The 20842-nt window shown below is 40.7% G+C and overlaps 1 protein-coding gene across 2 annotated transcripts in view; it reads right to left on the reverse strand.

Moving 5' to 3' along the window:
- RASSF8 (Ras association domain family member 8) overlaps nucleotides 1–20842 on the reverse strand; it is a 73258-nt gene that overhangs the window by 50840 nt on the left and 1576 nt on the right. The window lies entirely within an intron of this gene.

Here is a 20842-nt window from a genome sequence, read left to right on the forward strand (position 1 = left end):
TGGCATAGATCAAGTCTGAGGCGTAAAGCCCCACAGGGAAACCTGAAGGGTAAAACACCCAGACCATCATTTCCCTGCACAAATAATCACTGTCATTGCACCATTTAGAACTGGATGTTCATTCACCAAAACAAAGCTGTGTATTTGGAAAATAAACATCCCCTGTGCATTTTTCTACCCAAAAAGAAGCAAAAATTAGACTGAACAGAGAGTTCAGGAAGTTCCTCCTAAGTACAAAGCAGAACAGGTGGTGCTCTAAAGTTACAGCAATAATGCACAGCTACAAAAAGCCTCACCCAAAACCAACCCAAAAACCTGAAAAACATGAGAGGAGTGCCTGTGGTACACTGCATCAAAGAATGAGAATGCATTAGAGTGGTTTGAATTGGAACAGACCCTAAAATCATCTTCTCCCAGCCCATTCCACTACCCCAGGTTGCTCAGAGCCCCATCCAGCCTGGCCTTGGACACTTCCAGGGATGGGGCAGCCACAGCTTCTCTGGGCAACCTGTGCCAGGGCCTCACCACCCTCACAGGGAAAAATTTCTTCCTAAAATCTGCTCACCATCATTCAGACTATTTTAGCTGTTGTTGCTGTAGGAAGAGGAAGATCAAATATTTTATCTCCATTTGCAGCAGGAGGAAGTAATCCACTTGCAATCCAGTTCAGTGCTACAACAGATGCATATCCAAGTACAGGATCAGCATGTCTGCACCACGTAAAAGCAGAGACCAAACACCCCAAAAGGCAAGTTGCAATGCAGTTACAGAAGGGAATATCCCATTTTTATACACCATATGAATGAAAACAACAGACTAAGCAGTGGCTTGAGACCACTGTTAAGTTCTAAGAATGTTTGACGTTAAAATCAAAGTAGGACACAATATCTCAAATAGCTGTTTAGGCTCCAAAAGGAATTATCATTTGGAGCATAGAGGCTGATTCTGTTCAGCCAACCACATTAATTAAATACATACTGCCTAAAATAAACCTGGAACTATGCACAGTGTACATACTATGATAAAGAGGTGCAGGGGAAATCCATCAGTTTAAGACATGTGCTCATAAACCAACCATAATTACTATTCTAAAGACTTCGGAATTGACTTCTTATGCATATTAGTTGAAAGGCCAAAAGCTATTTTTATAGCATGGTTTATGGTCTACATAAACCCTAGAAATATAAGATTAAGAACTAAGTCACAAGGCAAAACCAGTTTTTCAACCCAAGGTGGTGTTGTCATCAGCAAGGGGAACTCTTCATCTCCTCCAAGCCAAGAGTTAGAATTTACCGTCTTCTTCTGGAAGCAAATGTAACTGCAGATCTGCCCCTACCAATATCCCCGTGGGCTGGAGAGGGATGAGTGAGGTGGTTTTGTCTGCTTTTGCTCACAGCACAGTACACGAAGCCCTCACACAAAGTAAAACCAGTTACACTCAAGCACAAGCCCATACCTGTTTTATAGCTAGAATGGCCAAATGTCTGTGACCCAGAGCGTCCTGAGTGCTTCCCTTTTCACTCAGCTGTGTTACAACACAACACTATGACATGCTGTTGGTTTTTTCCATCCTTAAACAATGATTCTGGGGAAAACACAGATCTTCCGAGTACTAATGAGGTTATTTTTAATTCCATTAAAAGCCACTTGACCAGGACTGAGTGTGTGCTAGATGATGGATCAGAACACTCTTTACAGTAATTCAATTACAACATAACTCCTTGAGCCTTCTAAAAATAAGGAGTATAATGGAAGGAGAGTGACAATTGGTGAGCAAACTGCATCCAAGAATAACGTGAATGACAATCTCAGCTCAAAGATTCTGGGTGGGAAAAGGAGCTCCTTGCAGCATTCACCAACTGACTACTAGCATCAGAAAACAGATTTTGTTATTTATTTGTTTCTGTGTGATTATTTTTATGTCTATTATCCACACATATGACATGAAGGTGATCAAGAATTCAGCCTTGCTGTATTTCTGAAGTTGTTTACCTGCATCTTGGCTTCCTACATACACTGAAGAGAGCCTAGGTAACAAAATGCCTGGTAAACAATCTTTTATGCTCTAACTGCATTAAACAGTGTGGACAGAAAACCATTTTCAATGAGAACAACATAATATAACTCCTACTTCTGAAAAGAATGAAATATCACAGGATTCTGAGCTAGTCAGTAATTACACACTTCCATCACACAAGGCTTTCATGCACTAATACACATCTTGTTCATTATTATTGTTTACATTATTTTTTCTTTAAATCTGTGACCTATATAAGTGGTGAGAAGTCAAATAGTTATAGGAGAACTGAGTACCAGGAATGAAACAAGCAGCAGAGTAATTGCCCAGCTGGGCACACAGATATCCTGTGTTATCCTTTAAATAACACCCATGACATGGGAAGAGTAGCTGTGCTGAAGTTTCATTCACGTTTCCGTATTTCTCCATTTAAATTAATGTACAAGATCAGAAACACCAGCACAACAAAAGAATTTCTGCATGTTAAAGCACCTCCTCCAGTAACATTTCAAAAAAGATTAGAAGTTCCATTGGATTATTTGATGTTCCTGCATTTAGCTGCAGGTAAATAAGTAGTTTAGTAGGTAGTTTGGGAATGTTCTCCCTAACTAAAGGTTTATTACCATGCACATGTACCTTTGTAGAACTTATCTTTAGCTTTTAGACTTACTGATTGCTGGAACAGAGAGCAGAAGCCATTGCCAAATTATCATTATGGCAACACATTTCAAACAGAAGGCAAATTTCTTAATACAAACAAATAAGATTTCTTGGCTTTACAGGTAGCATCAGAATTATTTAATTATGCTAATTTCACTCATAACCCTGGATCTGTGCTGTAAGAAAAATGCAAGTCTCTCTTTCTCCCAGCTCCTGGTTTATATTGGCAAATTCCAGTCGAATTGCAGCCATCACAGCAGGGAAGAGTTGCCCAATTTTAGAATGAACCTGAACCTTCTACCTGAAGACAGAAAGGCCATCAGAGCAGGGATGCTGCATCTTCCTCCCGTTAAACAAGCCTGCCATACTGCACCTAAAAAAACACCTGGAATTAAAGAAATCCAGGCAGGAAGATCGATCTCCAGCAAATTCCAGCTTATGACAAAAGAGTATATGCAAATCAAATGATCTTCCCTTTTCATTCCTGATACTACTTATCTTTCTGACCTAATGAGCTTCAGAAGAAAAAAAATACACAAATGATCAAACTGATACTTCTGCTAAATAAACCTTAAAATGCAGAAAATTACATCTAAGTTCTTAATTGTAAATTATTTTTTCCTTAAGTGTTTGGAAGACATCTCTTCCAAGATCTCAGGCAGTGCTTCTGCCTTACTCATTTTCCAAAATCAAAATGGGACCTTGCTGTAACTTATTTACAAAGCTGAAAGCATAGGATTTTTTTTTTAATTTTGTTTTAAAAGTAGTCTTATTTACCTACCAAAAAGAGATTATCTTCTTTCAAACTGCCTTATTACTGCACAAAAGAAGTGAGAGGAGCTCTCTCCTTCAACATTTATGTCCAAACACATCTAGTACAGCAGCTATGCTCAAGGAATATGGCACCAACAGGGAAGGAGGTCACCTGTCCTGACTGACAGCTGAATATTTTAAAATCCAGAGAGGAGACTTTGCAGTTTAATGCACCTGTTGAAAGCTGAACTGGCATCACTGTTTCTGGTGAAGCTACATGCAGGATTGGCACCCAAACAGAGTTAATAGCCCACAAAGGCACCACTACACTACTTCTACACTACTATCCTACATCAGGAAAAAAGTTTAAAAATTTCAAGTTACAAGTCTCACACTCAATATACTGTCACTGTGGCCTCTTCTTGCACATTAAAGTAACAGAAACACAGAAATGCCAATCCATAAAGAATACTTGCTTTCAAACGGTGGTTGCAGTGATTATAACGCTCCCAAAGCAGCTCTAAATGAAAGTGCAACCCTGATACAAGTATGTCTAAATCATTAGCAGGAGTTTCACTTCACCAGCCAAGCTTCAAGAGCAGAAAAGTTACCTTCCCACACTTACTGAATGACCAAAGAACTGCAGGTTTCTGTTCTCAGCTCCACATCATAGTGGTACATTCTTCAGTGTCTCCACAATCTCACCAGTTCCATTCCACTCAGAGGCAGGAAGAGCCATCAGCTCCTTCAGGGCTTCTCCCAGAAAGTTCAGCCTTCTGCTGCTTCCCTCCCTGGCCTGTCACAGCCCTTCTGTCAGCACAAACTCCAGGCAGATCTGGCCTGGCAGCTCTGTTTTGCTGGCAAGGGCAGCACCAGAACTCAGAAAATCTTCATGATGAGCCCCGGAGTCGCTTTTTTAAAAGAGTGTGGATTGATGATGTCTTTAGGAGTAAAGTTGTCGCTGCAGATGATGTGTGCACAGCAAGGGAGAACACCTGCACTACTGCAGTCAGCTAATTAAATGAATTTGGCTTGCTTCAGCACCTGCAAAACCACACCAGCAATAAAGAAACGTCCCCACCAGAAACTATCATCTTACACATTATGCACATGGCAATTCCACAATTAGGTGACATGGCACAGGCTCTGAACATTCAGATTTCTGATCTGTAAGCAGCTGAATTTAAGCATCTCTCAGAAAAGAAATGCATGAATTATAGTTATCATTTCCCAGTCTCCACAAAATATGTGGTGCTAATATCCTGACGTGACTCTCAGTTCTGGAAGGTTTAGTGTAAGTGAACAATTTTAGTCTCCCCAAAGCCAGCCGAAAGCTGAAGTTGACAAGCGAGAGCACTAAACTTCCAGTTTCCATGGAAATGGAATTTGGATCAGTACAAACAGGGATTTCAGAATTTAAAACCCAACCGCTCTCCATCTTCCACACTTTACTTCAACATTCATTTTCCTGGGTAATAAGGGGTCAAGAGAGGCACAAATGCCACACACATTTGTGATCCAGTAACTCACCCTGCCTTGTGGCTCCTCATTTTCATTTAGAGGTTGCCAGCCCCTTCTAACCAGGCACCAGAGCCATCAATTCAGCAGCAGCCAGCCAACCACATTTATAAACATGACAGTATCCCAAAACTGTGCATCTGGGAGGACAGACCAGTTCCCAGTTACGTGATGCTAATACACATGAAATAGCTGCTTTACAGCCCCATGCTGAACCACCCAGAGCAGGGAAGTTTGTCATACAGCACAATCAGTAACAAAATTCTCATTTTTATTGTTGATATGACCCAACAGAACTGCACAGCACCAGAACTGTGGGATTTTCCAACTGTAAATCTTCAGGCAAGGACCAAAAAAAAAAAAGTACATTTCATCACCAGTAATGCAACACTCCTGCAGCAGGGGCTGTCCAGTGCTGCAAGGGAGAATTCCTACTGCAACGGTACTCACTGGCAAGTAAAACAATTTGCCAATGGTTTTTATAGCTCCTGTTCCTTCTGTTTGGCAAGAGCAGAGGAAGAGTAATTTTCTGGAAGTATTTACATTGATTTTGCAGCTGATGACAACACTCCATCTGCTCTCAGACACTTCAGTGCCTCTGCCAACTTCTTCCCTAATGTGGCGCTTTCTCCAAGCCTTGCCAAGGCTTCTCTGCTTCCTGCACTTCTTCCACCATGTCTGAAGGGGACATTTCAAGTTGAGATGTGAATATCTAACCCATGCCCAAAGCCACAGGTCAGCAAAGAGATTTCAAATTAACTCCCCCTCTTAAGACTACCACCTCCAGAAGCCTGAGGATGTGGCTGATAGCATCAACAGAGCTGGCAAAATCCCTGAAATAAAAGGGTCCAGGACAATGAGAAGAAGCAGAATTTAAAAAGTATCTAATTGAACTCATTAAGAAAAGCCCCAAAGTCCCAAGGAAATAAAGATTTTCCCTGACATTTAAATATGCGACCAAGTAAAGCAATATCCTCTCTATGGCAAATAGTGGCCTGCCCAAAAAAAATACAAAATTTCAGATGCTTATGCAGCAAGTGCAATTTTACCCACAAAACTTGTGGTGTAAATCAGAGAAGGAAGGATTCACTTTGTACCCATTTACCTGACACCTTTCACAGAGTTAAACACTAAAAGAAGCAGCAAAAGCAAATAAAGATTTGGAAGCCTGATTTTTTTAAAAAAATTTTAGGGCATTTATCAAGGCAGAAACATACACAAATAACTTGGCTGCTGTCTCCAATTTTTATACAACGTTCAAGCTACCTTGATGCCATGCCTTATCATTCAAGATAAAGTAGTCCTAAAAATGTAAGAGCTCATCTTACAGCATCATGTAAGTGAAAAATAACCCCCCCAAAGTCACATACAGCACTCTTTTTAAGATGAATCCACCACAGGAAAATGGATTGCAAGGTCAGAGATTCCTGAAAAGTGACTATGACTTTCAGTAGCTCACATGAGAATTGTAAGCGTTTAAACCCCCAAGTACTGAAATAAAGAGCATCAGCCTGCTCAGGTTTCATTTGAAAATAGGAAAGTATGTTAGTGTGAAATTGTGTCTCTAAGAAATAATCCCAACAGGGTAAATCCAGGAAATAAATGCTTTAATCCCTTTTCTATCAGTACATATTTATTAGGCCCTATCCAGAAATAACCGGGACCTGTGGTATGCAGGTTGGATTCGACATCTGAAGGTTTCTTCTAGCTCAACCTGTCTATAATTATCAAACCTATTTGCTGACAACCAGAAAAAGGATTACTGTGTTTACAGGCAAATTCTTTCTTCTGACAATTTACCCTTTTCTTCTCATTTCACTGACCACCTAAATACAGGAAAAAAGCAAATCACAGCACATGAAAAACAGGCGTCAGCCTCATTCCACTGCTGCAATTTGTCTTTGCTACTTCAAAAACCCAGGACCACACCGATAAGCCCAGAAAAAACAATGGATTTGAAACGAGCCTTTTTCTCTTCCAGAACCCCTACAATATGTAAGCAACTTGCTGCTTCAAGTTACAGGCTGGAAAAAGCTGAAAAAATTTGGAAATTACCAACTACTTTGCATTTAGGCATTGGACTCAGGTTTGCCTTTGTAGCAAATAAAAGACCAATTCAGCAGCTACATCAAATACAGCAGCTTGTTTTGGCAACCTTGTTTTTAGGAGATCAGATTTAGCTACTCAGCTTTAATACTCTTGGTTTTGAATTAACCATCTGTTCTGTAACATTGAGACAGACATGGTGAAGTGCAGTCAATCTTAGGGATCTTGAGGCTAAAACACACAAATACAGGTATATATATATATAGATATATGTACCCACAACAGGCAAAAAGAGTCCATCAAAATAACAATCAACTTTCCCCAAAAGGAGGCTGCAGTGTTGATTTGTCTATCTATTCTGGGGTCTCATTTTACCCAATTAGCAAGAGGAACTTGGGCCAACCCAGCACACATTTTAATCAATTAACACAAAAAGGGAACAACTCTGCAAGGCTTTAGAACAAAAAGACTTGCATTTACAACAGCTGTAGGTCAAAGATCTTAATCTGGGTTCTTTTGAGAAGATTGCCAAAAATAAACATGCTTTTCCACTGTAAATTGTCACTGCAAAGGAAATGCAGAATTGTCACATGAAAATATACAGTTAGAAAAAGCTCCACAGGCAATGATAGGTATTTTTAAAGTATTGCTGTGAAAATATGGAAGCTTCTTTTTCCCCTTTCAAAAAGATAGATGCAAGCACACAGTTGCTCTGCTATTTAAAGTCTCATCAAAAGAAGACAGGATTTTTAAGTGTTGCTTGACCGGTGAACTTTTAACAAACACTTTAATCAACTGATTCCTTTAAGAAAATCACATCATCAAAAAGCCATTTATTTCAGCAGGCTACCGACACAAATGGCTGAAAGTTGGCTAAAGCATGCTACAGAAACACATGACAAGCTCAGAGTTCCCAGGTCTTCAAACACTGTCTATAAAAAAACAAAGCTCCCAGTAACACCAGTGCATTTCCATGCAGTATCATCAATACTATGGTGTGCAGCTGATCCACTGCAGGAGGCTCTCCAAGATCCAGCAGGTCCTACTCCCACACGTGGTCAGTAATTAGGGCTTACTGGTCCCAGAATGCCACTTCAGCGACCTCCAGGACCTGCTTACAAGAGCTGCTACAACTGCTTTTACAACAGCTCTGGCCATGAGCCTGCACCTTGGTGTAAGGCTGGCAGCACCCAAACACTAGAGTTTATTTCCACTCTAAAATATTGCAGCTCCACATCCCAACAGACACAGCCTGTACTGCAATTCACCCTCCTATTCCCATCTATTTCCTAAAAAAAAAAATAAAATAAATTAATCCAATCCAAGTGATGTGCTACTCCTGCAGTAAGCCCCCTGTGCTCAGCAGCTTCCCATGGCACGGATGATTGTGACTGCAGAGGTGTTTAGCAGTGGCTCAGTTCCAGCTCTGCCCACCCCAGCTGGCACCGGGCCACTGGCTGCAGAATCAGTGCAATATGTGCATATTCAGAGCCCCGTGCTCAAATTCCAACAGATCATCACTTTTTAGCAAATAAACTAAGGAGTTAAACCATAAGCTTCCAAGACAAGCAAGCAAGCAGTTAAAGGGAGTCTTACATTTTACCAAAACCAGGAAGGGATACCAAAATAATTCTCAAGAACACACCTGAGATACCACAGTGACTCCAAATTTCCATCTAATCTTGATTTAGAAAACAGAAGTTGTCATTAAGGTAGGTAGGTAACTATGGATGCACGTGACTAAATCAGCAGATGATGCCAAAAACACACCACTGTCCTGACATTTCCCTTTTAACCTCCCCCAACTCACTGTGTAAGTTCTATTAAATTAACTTGTTATTTACTGGTTTTTAAATTAAGAAACTCAAGATTTTGCAATTCTGGTACTTTTGCATAAATAACTAAACACATTCAGGTATTTGCCAAAATTTCTAAGAACTGATGCTATAGTTGCTGACTGGTTTTGCACAGTCAAACCTGACCACTCAGTGAGTTTCCTTACTCCTGCAAAGTTTGATTTATCTCTATTCCATCTATCATTGCCTTCTATCAAGATTACTTCACCTAGTAAAAATTAGTGAAGAATTAATTAATTTGTCCTTTTTTTCATAGCATGTTCTAGCATTGCTTTACCAGAAAAGAAAAAAATCAATTAACTGAAAGGAAGAAAATCAGACTTCCATGAAAAAGGTACATCAAGCCACCTACTCAACATCAACTACATAAAAATTATATGACAGTACTTGAGCCAAAGGGGAACCCTTTCGCTCAACAAATAAAGTGACAGCAGAATGGTTTGATCAAGGATTTCATTTCAAGAAAAAATTCTAGTGATGTAGCACCTAGTGAAGCACAGGATATTAATCACTTATTCCCCTTCAACTTCATTAAAAATCTCTTCTTCTGCTGCCACTTCAAAGCTTGCAGCTGAAAGCCTGATTTGTCCTGCTGGGTCCAGAGTGTGGTGGCTCTCTAAATCTCAGAGTTATCACCAGGGAGTGACAGGCTCCTCCATGACAGCTCCAGACACCAACACACACTCTACTATTCCTTCCACAAAGCAAGCTGGTGTGTGAACAAGCAGCCCTGAAAACCTGGATTTACATTACCAAGCATGTATTTTTCCATATCAGCTAACTCAAGTATGTAAATAAACATTCCTATAGAAAAACCTGTATTTTAACTCCTTCTTAAAGGTCTCATCACATAAATGCAAATATTGCATCCTGTTAGAAGCATTTTGGATAGAAGATTTTTTTTCCTTCTCTTCTTTATCATCTCTAATATTTGCTAGGTTTGTAACTTTTTTTCCAACACAATGATTTTAACATATACATCTGTGACAAGTTTCGCTAAAGCACAGCTTGTTTGTCTGCTGCATTCACGTATAGAATTATTAGATTCCATATAAAAATCCAGTCCCTGGAGAGCTGAGAACTTTCCCTACAGTTTAGAGGAAGGTTGTAATAACTTGCCCTACTCAACCTATTTAAACAAAGATTATGCAGCAGTTAGAAAACAAGATGCAAAGAAAATCCTACATGTTCTGCATTTATCCAATAGAAACACTGTAAAGATAAGCAAAAAAGAGGTTTCTTTAAAAATAACTTACAAGCAAGGATTTATTTACCCCTCTGGCTTAACTGCTGGCAGTATCAGCAAGGCAATCCCATTACAGATGACAGTGGCTGTGTGGTACAAACACCTCTGAAAGAAAAAGAAAATAAACCAAAAGCCAGAGCCCTTCAGGCTGGAAGGAGCTGCTGGAGCCCAGCCTCCTGCTCAAAGCAAGGCCAGTGTTCTATTCAGACCAGGTTGCTTTCACCAGCTGGATCTGAAAACTTGACTCAGAGGATGAAGATGCTTCCCCAGAAAATTAAAGCCTTCTTTACGTATGGTCATTAATAATGACATAGCTCAGAGACCTCCCACTAGCCCTAAGCCAGTGACAAATCTTAAATCGCTTTCTTTAAATACTTCTACAGTTAATGAAGTTCAGAGCCACTGAATTACTCCAGTTTCCAATGCATTCCAAGAGTTTTTAATGAAGCACAAAAAGTATCCCCTATTATTGATGCTAAATACATATTTAAGTTGTGCTCACAAATTACTACATCAGTGCAGGCAGAGTTGGAGCCTCAGCTCTGAGGACAACCAGAGGTGACTCAAAGAAAGCAACTGGTTTTATCCCAGCCTGGGACAAGGTGGAATAAATCAACTGAAATTTCATAGAAATAACCTATGTAGGTAAGTTTGCACACTAATTTTTAATATGAGCCACCACAACTGCTCTGCTGTCCCCTCTATCCAAGACACAACACAAATCAGTTCCTAGAGACAAACCCAAACATACAAACACGGAAAAGCAAACTTACCTAAGTGATTTGTGTCACAATATTTGTTCAGGGATGATGGCTCAAATTAACTTGCACCCAATCACTCGTTACCTCACTCTCTACACACATTTTCAATGCTTCGAATAAGCTTCAGCATTTATTAAATGAGTGTAAGAGCATCTTACATGAAGACCAACAGATTAATTCCTACATATAAGTATATTTTTAATAGCATAAGGCACACAATTTTACATGCCTACATATATCCATACTTTAAGCTTTTTTTTCTTCTTTTTCTTCTTTTTAAAATAAACCCACATCTGGCAAATGCTAATGGGAAAAAAACAAAACCCCTGAAATTTCCCTAAGAAGCAAATGCAGGCACAATTCATCAGCTCTGCCTCAGATTCACACACATTGTGAAATTGGTGACAATGAGCAAATAGGTACTAGGAGAGCAAATAATATTTTATTTTTTTATAAACAAAATAGGACATGCCTGTCACCTGAACAAAGCACAGAAAGCACATATCTCAACACATCCACAGGGTTTAGCGTGTATTGAAGAATAGACATCATTTGCACCTCAAGAGTGCTAAGAAGTACAAGGTAACCAGCTAGACACCCTGAAGATGAGCTCAGCACAGCAAAACAGAATTCAGAATTCTTTTTAATAGAACTGATTGTAAAGAATTTCTCAAAGGATACTTCAATCAATTTGCTACAGTATAATTAAAATTAAAAAAAAAATCAGTAAAAGCTTCTAAACTAATACTGTTTCTTTACTTTGTGATGTCTTTTGAAGGTCTGTGTTAATTCTCAACATCAGAAATACATCCACTGCAGGAAATCATAAATGACAAAAATACATGTTTTGGAAAAGGACTGTGAAAATGAAGCAAGTCAAACTCAAGATTTGCCTAGACTTTAATGTCTTACTTGAATGTCAGATGCAGTAGAAAGGACCCATATTGGAGCACTATAGTTATTTCCCTTTTCCTAGTTCAACAAGTACAGGACTGTATTAAGACATCGCAGGAGTCAGACAGGGAGAAGAAGAACACAACACAGAAAAATGAGAACAGTGGTTATACAGCAAGATTATTTTGAACACACAAGAACACACAAACCCTCCCAAAAAGCTCTGTATGCTCAAACAGCACTGAAGCACTGGCGTTAAGAGTTACTATCCTGCAGGAAATCTAAAGTAGAAGTTGCAAGAAAAGATGGAAGAACAGCCAGTGGTTTATTTGCCACACGGTATCTGTGTACCAGCTGCTGGCTTACACTTGACACTCTTCCCAGCTCCTAGAATCGCCAAGATACAAGTACCAATTCATGGCTGCCTCCAATTACCTCGTAACAAACCTGACTCTCCCAGTCAGCTCTTCCCATAAAACGATGAACCTTTCCTTGACACTTAAAATGTTCAGTATTCCATAAGAACAGCCCTGGTTACATTTCCCTTTGCTTGAGCTTCTTGCCAGCCGAGAAGCTGTATCCCAGCTACGTGCCTGCTGTTATCCCACTTGAGGTGCCAGGTAAATCAGCTTATCTCTCAAAGGCACTTCCCCCTGGATATGTGACAGCCACAGCACACACGGCTTCCGTGACTCACAGGGTGGCTCGAAGGTGGCACTGTTTGGCCACCATCACTCTACATCTGTGCCTTTGCCACTCCAGCCTGGCTGAGGAGCGTTTCAGGGTGCAACAGAGGCTGTCATGCTGCTACACAAGTTAATCAAGAACTTCTTCCAGAGCTGGACTTCATTACAGGGACATTATCCTGGGAATGCCAACAGTATCGCCTGCTGAGGATGGGACACGCACCTACCAACTGCTAAGATCTAATTATTCATCTAGTAGCCATACCTTTTATTTTTTCGGGAAAAAAGGCTGCTGATAAGTAGTGGTCCAATGTCCAAAGGAAGTTCACAATGTAATTTTGTACTAAGATTTGAACTCTAAATGGAGCAACTCAGATAACAATATTGAAATCTGACCAGAGATTCCCATCTGCATTGTACTTGGAAATCCCAGCAGCGAAGAGGCTCAACGCTACATCTACACATTACATCATCATCACAAGAGATTTAAATATTCTTTTCTTCATTAAACCCTTGAACACTTCCAGGGATGGGCATCCAGAGCTTCTCTGGGCAGCCTCTTCCAGTGCCTCACTACCCTCACAGGGAACAATTTCTTCCAAATATCCAATCTGAACTTCCTCTCTATAAACTTGAAGCCATATGCTCTTCTTTCCTCTTGTTTAATTTCCTACTCTATTACAGAACTGTCTTCACCCTACCACATGCTTTATGTCCATGTCAGCAAGAAAAAGAAGGGTATTCTTAAAAATGGTGTATACATTGAATGCTATTCTCATTCATACTGGTCAAGCTGAGGATAATGGAGGTCTTTTGAAATAAAATACAGTTTGTCCAGAGATCATTGTGGACTATTAAAGTAAACCATGCTCAGGAAGCATATAGATTTCCAATTATTTAGGCTTTTGCTCATACACTTACAATGACAAGCATGAAGGGCACTGCAAAATAGGAAATAAATACCCTTGCAGCATATATTAAAATAAATCCAGTCATCCTCTACTCTGCTATCCACAATTAAAGCAAACATATTTTTACAAAAGTTGAGGTAATATTTAAGTTTTTTAGAACAAAATAATATTGTCTAGACGTGACAGAGCATTTGCCAAGCACGTAGGAAGCCACTAGGCTAAGACAGGAAAGTGTATTTGCAATTTCCTTCTATTTATGCCAAATTTTTATCTCACAGTGTTCAAATACAAATTCAGAAAATGTAAATGGCTTTTAAAAAAGTCAGAACATACTACACTAGTTTATGCTCAGGGAGGGAAACATAGGGGTCTTGCAGATAGTAATATTGGTATATTGTAATATGAAAACACAGCCAACTGCAGTTCCTTACCCTCTGCTGAAGATGGATATACATGACAAGTAGTGTGCATAAAAAATATTTACCTGCCACAGGCAGTTTAGCATTAGAGTACAATAAAAAAACCAAAACCTTGAGGAATGTGACTGTATTTAACTGTTCTGCACATCTGCAATCATTAACGTTTCTAAGCAGCTCCTGGAAAAATAATCAAAAGCTGAAGAATGAAGGGAAAAGCAGCTGATAAATGAAACTAAGCATCTTGTCAAGAAAGATAAAAATGTGGTTAGAGGTCACTGAAGGACAAGGGGAGGGAGAGAGTGGAAGAATTCTAGAAAATTTCTGGTTGGGCCTCCCTAGAAGGCTAAGGCAGAGAGCTGCCAGCAATAAAAACGCTGTCTCTCAAGGAGCAGGGGAAATGAGCACTGACAGGACGTCAGGATCACAACAGGACAGGTGCTTCATGCAAGTTAAACCCAACTCCTGGACAAGGAAACAGCAAAGCAAGTGTTCCCCCTGCTCCACTCCAAATAGCTCAGCAGCAGAGGAATTGGAAGAATGCTCTGTGGCTGGGAGATGGGAAGGGAAAGTGCCACTGTCTTTCTCTCCCATCCAAAAGCAGAAGCTGTGCTGCAACTAGAGAGGCACCTGTAAAGCCACAAAGTTGTGAGGGAGTGTTTAGGAAGCCTGTGGCAGGGCAGAGAGGAGTGGCAGTGCCATCAGGCACACACAGGGAGCACAGGAACAAAGCATGGCAGCAGGAGAACAGCAGGGGCTGGGAAAGAGCCCCATGTTTCAAAAGGCACACTGCAAATCCAGCACAGAATCATGGAATCACAGAATGGTCTGGGTTGGAAGGGACCTAAAGACCATCTCATTTCAAGCCCCTGCCATGGGCAGGAACACCCTCCACCAGGCTCAGGTTGCTGATCAATGTTGAAGAGAAGCTTTGCAATGAGTTACAAACAAAATACCAGGAAGTCCTAATAGACCCAAACCCCTTCTGTCTTGCTAAGAGTTGAAGTAAAATCAAACCCACCACCAGAGTACTTTTTAAATTGTAATTTCTGGCTGCTGGCACAAGTTCAGCTCTCTCACACCCCACCTAAGAAAAGTGAGCCTCTGCCCTAAATTTCTGCCTCAGAAAAATGACCAACCCATGGCACAGAGAACGTGCCAACAGCAAACTCACACACAGCTCTCCTCCTGTAGCACACACCGCCTCCTGAAGGTATGTGCCTCTTATCTTCCAGCCTTGCCCACACAGACTGCAAGTTCCTTTGATTCACTAAAACCACAAGGGAGGCAAGCAGCAGGCCCAAAGTAGGATATAATCTTAATTCTTGAGTTATGAGGTCGGACTGGGTTTTCTCACAGCTGATGATGATCACAGATGTCCATCCTCACTACACTAAAAACCATCTAAAGAGAGCTCTCTGTGCTCTCACACAGGACAGCTTAACCCCAAGTAGCGCTGCTGTGGTCTGTATCAAGCTGGTCTCTTTCTGGTCTGTTCCTGGAAAATAAGGGAACACAGGGTACAACCTTGCACATTTCATTTTGTTTTGCTCCCCTCTTCCATTCTTGGAAGAAGGAAAGCCAAAGACTTTTAATTTATGGTATATTTCAGTCTGAAACAAAGGCTAAGTTCACAGAATATGAGGGAAGCAGGTAAACTGCTAAGCAAATACAAGAACTGCAGTGAAAGAACACTCATAGTAAAAAAGAAAATTCCTTTTCTATTCAAAGTATTTCATAAACTCTTGTTAATTCAGTCATTTTCTGTCAGAACTTGTTCACTAGAGTGAGTTCTGACAAAAGATTCTGCTACACTCCACCAACTCCTTAAAAAAAAATAAAAATCTATGTTCCCTTGTATGCTAAATAGCCTTTGTTATCTCTTTGAAGTATCAGGTTACCAATTCCAATCCCATTAACTGCATGAAAACTCTGCATTGTACTCATTGTGACTGTTCTTTGTTAGGTCTGTGCTCCTCTGTGCAACTTCCACTGCTCAAAATACAAAGTCTCCAACTCAGCTTATTCAAAATTTCTGTCCTTGCTCCCAATGAAACCAGAGCATTGGTTTGACTTGGAGGTATGGATGAAGCCCAGGGCAAGCTGTCTAAAAAAAAACAACAACAAAACAAACAAAAACAAAACAAAACCAAACCTAAAAAACCACCACAATCACTTCCTGGTGGGCAAAGACAAGGACATTCAACCACTGCCATATGTTTCTCTCCAGATAGGAATTATTATTCCAGGTACTACTGCTAGTTAGTATTGTCAGCTACATAGCTGCAATGGCACATTTAAGCATTTGCTCTCTTGATTCCCAATACTAACTTCAAATATTACCAGCTGTGGCATCTTCCTACTTTCTTCTCAAGGAAGACTCTGACATGTGCAGCCACTGATGAGTTCTTTTTAACTTTCCCTCACATGTCACGGAATGAAGGCAAAAGAAAGACAAAGACAGATACAGATTTTGCAAGTGTTTAAGCACCTAAAAAAGGTGCAATTTAATATGGAACTGGGGGATTTGCATCGGTGAGTGTTCTCCCCTCTGTCTGCAAGGAAAACTTCTTTCTAAATTTCACTTAATGCCACACTGGTCAGAATTAATGTTAAAATTAATCTGCTATATTATTTTCCTATAAATTCACTAATTGTCAAGATACATGCAGCTTTTATACAGCTTCAAGCTTAATACTCAAGAAACACAGATGACAAGCAAATATCTATCTTTCAGAAAGCAAGTTTATGCTTTGCTCTCAATAATGCCATTTTACTCAGAAAGAGGTAATCACCGTCAGCACAGGCATGGCAAGAGGGAGCAGAAGGGAGAGGAGAGAAAGCAGATCTGATCTGTTGAAGATCTTCAAACAGCCCTGTAACAAGAACAGCAGACCCTTCAACCCCTAAAGCCACACTGCCTCCCCACTTCAGCACAGACACAAAACATCTGGCTGCCCAGTGGAATTACAGCCTCTATCAACGCTTACAAAACTGCTGACAGACAGTAAAACCTAAAGTTTCCAAAGGTTCTTCTGGAAACTCCAAACTCCCTTCGAACAACAGCTTGGAAGCATTGACAAACACTTCAGGAGTCCAAAAATATTTTAGCAAAACACTTCCAGTTCACTTGAAGCAAAAGGAAGTTCCAGCTCTGAAGATTCATAGGGGAAACACAATACAAAGAAAGCACCAACAGCCTGGCCAGTTTAAAACTGGACAATGCAGAGGCACAGCAAGGTACAGGCTGGAAACACGTCAGGTATTGTTGCAGTAAGGGAAGTAAAACTCAAGGTTACACCGAGTACAGCTTTCAAAGCAAGTAAATAAATTCAAACTACAATGTCAAGCCTGGAGCAAGGGCAGAAGCTGAAAGTCAGTTGCATTACACATTTCTAGAAGTTTCCCTCCCCTTTCTGCTCAAAGGGGTAGTAAGGCATTAAAATCTGACGTCCCAAAACACCATGAAACCATCACAACTGCCAACATGGAGAGAAAGAGCTCTCTTTTCAAAGGCATAGATGTCACATCACACTACTATGGAGGGAGCAATACCACAGCAGAGGACAATATCCAAGCTCACCTTTAAAGCTGTGCTGCTTGCTCGCAGGTGAAAAACAAATCCTGGAGTACCTCCCAACTTTTCCAACCTCAAATATCCTCTTAGTGCATCTACATGAGCATTTGTCATTGACAAAGAAGGTTAAACCCTCTTAGCTGAAAACCACATTGCTCTATCTGCAGTGCTCATTCCAATCCTCAAAATTAATGTCAGTCCCACACAGAAAAACTTCAGGGATCTTCACAGGTTATCCACAGACTACTTGTAGCCTCTCTGCTAGCATTTCCCCTGAGCTGCACTATCTGGGACTACACAGAACACACAGGTCGTGATGTGAAGATTCAGTCAGCAACGACGGGTGTAGACGTGTCTTGCACAGCAGACTCCAATACTGGAATTTAAGTAAAAAACATAACTCATAATACTTGGAATTGGCAGCATTGTCCTGTATTATAATGCACAAGTTCACTGGGGTTTTTTCAGTTACTGTGGATGAAGTTGTGATGTCCCTGAATTCAATTTGAAAGAGCACAATGTAATTGATGTAACTTTACTGCTTATATTTTGGAGATAAAATTAATCCAGTAATGTATATCACTATCTTTGGAGACACAAGTGATCAAAAGATCACTCTCTATGAACTATACCACACATTTTGGGAACAGCAAAAAAAAGAATAATCTAATTATAAATATTTATTCATTTAAATTACAGACCTAACTTGCTACCCACACAGAGGAGACTACAGAGATGACGGTCTGTCCTCATTACCATTCTTCTCTTCTTGTGCTAAAGATAGCATGGAGAGTAAAAATAAATAAATCCTCAACAGCATTAGGAATTAGACAATGTCATGTTGAAAGATACCCCAAATGAAGAGCCTTATCTCCCCTGGCTGGCTGGGAGGGCAGGGGGGCTCTGACCCACAGAAGGGAGGTAGCACTTAAGCCTCCCCTAGGTGGTCTCTTTGCAGCAGGCTCTGCTCCCAGCTGTAATTGCTTGCCAGTCCTAACTGGATGCCTGAACACTCTGGAACAGTTCAGCAAAGTATTTAAACAGATGGATGGTACAGGCCACTGGAACAAACCCCGTTTTTCCCTGGCTGCAGCTCTCTTTCAGCGCATTCCTTTGAAGTCTGTACCACTGAGGAATCAACAACAGCTGAGAAACATGTGTTATCATACAACACCGAGTGCAGCCACAGCGCTGCACAGTAAGATGCTTTTGTGCAATAATCCTACACTACAGCAAGCATTACAGGGTCTTTTGTTGTGGGTGAGCCCGTTTTCCAAGCACAACAAGAAAGTAAACAGATTCCTCCCTCCTTAAGGAGTGACTCAAAAGCAGAAAGGTGAATTAAGCGGATTTCTCGAGCGCCTGCGATCTGAAAGCTCACGGCGCCTGTCCTGGAGCCCTCTCGGATACATTAACACTCTCCCTATTTATGTCATCACAAAGATGACCAGATGCTTGCAGAGATCCAAGTGAAGGAACAACCCAGAGGCGTGTGCAGTTCCCCTGGCAGATGTGACAAACTCCTGTACCTACAGCTCGAACCCACCTTCCTTTCCCAAGCAGGACAAGTTCCGTCATCTCAGCTCCACAGGTGACAAACCAGAGAGAGACGGAGCAGGATGGCACCGCTCAGCACACACAGACCAGGCAACCCCCTCCCCACACTTTATCAGCACAGAGGGAGATAACATACAGCCCTCAGAACAGTCAAGGGAGAAAACAACATGAGCATCCCCCTTATCAGCCAGGAAAACTGCTCCTGTCACAGGCATGAGATCACCGCAAGCTTTGAAGGGGAATGGGAAGGGTAGGAAGAATTAGTCATTTATGAAACTGAATTTGAAACTAGATTCACTGTCCAGATTCAGAATCTTGGAGCTGGCTTATGTGCATATGCAGGAGGACAGCATGTGTACACATGTACACACAAATACACATATACTTGCCTAATAACAACTTTCTTCAGAGCTGAGTCTCCTTTTCACTGAAGAGAGACAATCAACAGGTTAGAGCCTCACATTTACTAAGTATCCCAGTCTCAAAAGTTACAGGAAGGCAGGCACTGAGATTATAATAAATCTAAACACACTGTAAAGTCCCAACCCCACCATAAAAAAAATTACAGGACAACCCAGACATTCAAAAAAGCCCCAGAAAACCATAAAACATTCACATTTAATGTCAAGATAGAAGTCTTAAAAGACTTAAAAAACCCAAGCAAAAATCCTAAAATAAGAAAGCAAACTGGTGGACTAAGCTAAGTTCATAATTACAGACCTCACAAAATAAAATTACCAGGAACAGCAAGCATCACGCTGAGGGGGGTCCTCAGCCCAGTCCCCACAGGACAGTTTTCCACCCTGTAATTCAATTTAACAATTTCTTTCTGGAGAGGTCAATGCTGTCCTTCATATTCAGCTTGAGGCAGACTTAAGGGACCATAGAAAAAGCACGCACTGATACTGTCAGAGATATTCAGGGGATAAAAATAACCCCAGTCTCAAGACCTTTGCAGCAATATAAAAGTCCAGGCTCACTCAAAATAAACGGTGATGCTCAAGATCCCTACAACTTTCCAAGAATGACTATTAGCATGAGCCAAACTATTACTTGATCAGCAATCAAAACCACAACTGAACACTTACACGCAATTATTCTTATAAATCATGTGAAAAAGCACTTAAGGGAATCGGGGAAATCTCAGTATCCCAGGAGGTGCAGGCAGGAAGGCAGCTCAGGCAGGAGGTCACACTGCCCTGCGATGGCAGAAGCAGGAACAGAACCCAGCATCCTCAGTGCTCAGCTCTGCACTTTCAGCAACTCAATCTCCTTCATTCCTTCTCAGAGCTTTCCTCAAACAGATTTTAAGAAGTTATATTAATCACCTTAATTTGGCTCTTCAGAATTGTTGCTGGTGTTTCCAGTAACAGTTCAAGTTAGTTTTGAAAGACTTAAACTTCTTGCTAAATATGACTTGGTATTTTTCTCCTCCTATTTCCCACTATCCCAAACTTTTTCATCTCTAGGAAAGATTAATTTAAACAACAGATCAAATTCTTCTGGGCTCGCGAAGGTGGAAAGGATGGAGAGATTACTCAGCTGTAAGAAGTGAAGCACCTTTATCTCTCAGTTGTCCTAAAGGGGACACAACTAAATATGATCAATCCCAAGCAGTCATTTCAGTTCCCTCAGCAATTCATCCCGTATCAAAAAAATGTGCTCTACGGCACAGAAAAGTACTTCAAATTTCGTGTCTAGCCTACTTTCCAATGAGATATCATCAATCAAAGAGTTAATCCGAAATTAAATTTTCTCTCTTCTTTAAAGAAAGCGGGGGGAAAAAAAGTAAGGCTGATTTTATTTGCCGTTCAGCTTTTGGAACAGTATCCATCACAAGAGGCCATGTAACAGAAAGAAGAAGAACCACCTCCCACCAAAAGAGTTGACAGTTCGTTCACAAGCTATGTATTCTCAACTAAGAAAAGACAGAGCCCTTTACTT

Source organism: Parus major, chromosome 1A, assembly GCF_001522545.3.
Source record: "Parus major isolate Abel chromosome 1A, Parus_major1.1, whole genome shotgun sequence".
In the NCBI taxonomy this organism is placed as follows: Eukaryota; Metazoa; Chordata; class Aves; order Passeriformes; family Paridae; genus Parus; species Parus major.